Here is a 3,296-nt window from a genome sequence, read left to right on the forward strand (position 1 = left end):
CTGTACTCCACGCCCGGAGGAGGAGTGTGGCGGGAACGCGCGGCTGGAAACGACTCCGTGGGGCTAGGGTTCGAAACTTGGACTGGATCCCCCCTGGGATGACAGAGCCCCGAGCCCAGAGTCGCCGGAGCGCCGCACAGAGCGGGGCCCGAGGGCCCTGGCTGCGGGCTCCTCAGGGATGTATGGCCCCTCGGCCAGGCTGGCTCTGTCGGGTCGGACTTGGCCGGGACAGGAGTTGGTCTGCGCGGTCCTATTTCCTCAACGGGCAGTTGAGGGAGCCCGAGAGCAGCATCCGCCCCTCCCACTCTTGGCTTGGGATGCACGTGAGAGGGCTTGGCATGCCAGGGCTGCGTTTGGCAGGTTGGGGGCCCCCGGCCAAGTTTCCGACCTCTCAGAGCCTCGGAGGTGGGTTAGAACAAGGGGACCTCTCGGTGATCAGGGCAGGCTTCAATGAAGTGAAATGCACGTCTCAAGCCTCCAAATAATTAAGACCCCAGCCCCATCAGCAGCGGAGTGCCCCATGAAGAGGTAGGTTTGGGAGGGAAAGAGCGAGAGAGGATGCGCTGAGCCTTTCCACTTGGGCCCCTCTGCCTTTCTTGGCCTGCTGTATACTTGTTTCACCCAGGGTGATTTTCTCCAAATTGCCTTTCTCTGCACATGCCGTCCTGAGCTCCTGGAGAGCAGCCCCGGTCTCTGCTCCCGCCACCGCCCCCGCCCCCGTCCCAGAAATCAGAGTCAAGCCACAGCCTGACCCATGGAAGGTGCTCAATTAAATCATACTAATCAGTTAGAATGGATGTGAGAGTTGGACTGTGAAGAAAGCTGAGCGCCGAAGAATTGATGCTTTTGAACTGTGGTGTTGGAGAAGACTCTTGAGAGTCCCTTGGACTGCAAGGAGATCCAATCAGTCCATTCTAAAGGAGATCAATCCTGGGTGTTCTTTGGAAGGAATGATGCTAAAGCTGAAACTCCAGTACTTTGGCCACCTCATGTGAAGAGTTGACTCATTGGAAAAGACTCTGATGCTGAGAGGGATTGGGGGCAGAAGGAAAAGGGGATGACAGAGGATGAGATGGCTGGATGGCATCACCGACTCGATGGATGTGAGTTTGAGTGAACTCCGGGAGTTGGTGATGGACAGGGAGGCCTGGTGTGCTGCGATTCATGGGGTCGCAAAGAGTCAGAAACGACTGAGTGACCGAACTGAACTGAACTGAATCAGTTAGAAAAAACTAGGAGATAATATTCTAGCTGGGTTTTGAAAGATGACTAGAAGTTTGGAAGGGAGAAGAAAGGAAGTGAATTCTAGGCAGGAAATACCTATTCTTTTCAGGGTTGATAGCTTATGGTGGTAGGTGTCGAGTTTGTGGTCTCTGAAGGAGGTTTCACTCCAGAACCAAAGATGCAGTCTCAGTCATTCAGAGCTTTGTGCAGCAGAGATTTTATTGAAATAAAAGGACAGAGACAGCTTCTGACGTAGACATCAGAAGGGGGTAGGAAGAGGACCCACTTTGCTAGATTGAGCAGGGCATTATACACTTTTAAGCTGGCTGCTGAAAACAGATAAAAAGAATACCTCAAGACTGAAAGTTTTACCAGACCCTTTCCCAAGTCATACATCCTGAGATAACTTTGACACAAGATTAGCCAGGGACAATGGGTTCCTGGCAACATGCCTCTGGGAGAGATACAGTGTTGCTGAGAAAACAGGTTCCTTGGCAAGATTTGTTACAATTATAATCATTAACATAGAGCCTAAGTAAAGCACACCATGAGTAAGATGTATTACTGCTCTGTAATGATTAGCTCCAGATCTAAAGAAAAGCCAGCTCTCAGGCAAGATACATTGTTACACAAGGCTTAAGGAAAGCATGAGCAAGACACATTGTTGCTTGTACAGCCTATGTGACTAAGGCAAAAGAACTAGAACATGAATGTTCACCTCCTCCTTAAAGGAGCCTTGGACTCCCTATCAACCTGCCTAAGTAACGCTAGAACAGTCCTCTCCAGCCCTTGAGCTCCAAGTCCTAGTAACAGTGGCCAGTGTTTACAGGTCAAGGTACTATTCAAAGCTCTTTTACTTGTATTATCTCAACTAATCCTGACCATCTTTCAAAAAAGTGAAAGTGTCAGTCGCTTAGTTGTGTCCTGACTCTGCAACCTCATGGCTATAGCCAGTCAGACTCCTCTCTGTCCATGGAATTCTCCAGGAAAGAATACTGGAGTGGGTAGCCATTCCCTTCTCCAGGGGATCTTCTTGACCCAGGGATTGAACCTGGGTCTCCTGCATTGCAGGCAGATTCTTTACCATCTGAGTCACCAATCCTGACCACCTTACAGCCTTACTATTTGAGTAGTATCAATATTTACTGAGCATCCACCATGGGCCCTATACATAGAAATGGACAAACCAGGTTCACCAAGTACACAAATCAACAAATACAATGACAGACTATGTTAAATACTCTGAAGGAAGAATCGGGATGATGTGATGGAGGGCAGCTGGGAGGAGGTGGAGCTGAAGACACACTAGATAACCATGGATGGGCAGAGCTCCTAGAGGATGAGAAGAAATGAGACACAAGAAAAGCCAGGAAGAGTTCAAAGCTGAGCCAACAGCAAGTACAAGGTCCCAGAAGTTGGAATAAATGTGAAGGAAGGAATGGAAGACCAATGTGGGTGGAGAGGAAGAGATGCAGGATTGGGGTGAGGCTGAGGATGGAGAGTGGGGGCAAGGGCATGGAGAGTTGAGGGTTGCATCTTTGGGGTGAAGGTGGTCATCTTGACCTTCTAGACTAGAGAGGAGTCCACGCTGGATGCTGTACATACAGACTTGGGGAGTCATATTTAAGGTTATGTGTCTGGACTTCCCTGGTGGAACAGTGATTAAGACTGGGCACTTCCACTGCAGGGGGTGCAGGTTTGATCCCTGGTCAGGGAACTAAGATCCTGCATGCCCTGTGGCAAGGCCAAAAAAAAAAAAAGGTATGTGTTTGGAGCGTGGCAAAGGTCAAGTGTAGATAGACGAGAGGGGCTTTGTTTCCCGTAGACCGTCAAGTCCAGGGAGGAGGAGAGGGAGAAGCAAGGAGCCGGAGGAGTGGCCAGAGGTGGAAGGAGAACCAGTAGAGACTGAGGTCCTGGGGACCAGGGAAGAAGGGTCACCAAGGACGAGTGATCTCTGGTATCAGATGCTAATAGAAGCAGGAAGACCAGGACCTAACCCCAGTTCTTAACAGGAGGACATCACCAATGACCTTGATGAGAGCTGTCCTGGTGGCTGGTGGGGGTGTGTGTGT

The sequence above is a fragment of the Bison bison genome, unplaced genomic scaffold (assembly GCF_000754665.1).
Source record: "Bison bison bison isolate TAMUID 2011002044 unplaced genomic scaffold, Bison_UMD1.0 scf7180017864289, whole genome shotgun sequence".
In the NCBI taxonomy this organism is placed as follows: domain Eukaryota; kingdom Metazoa; phylum Chordata; class Mammalia; order Artiodactyla; family Bovidae; genus Bison; species Bison bison.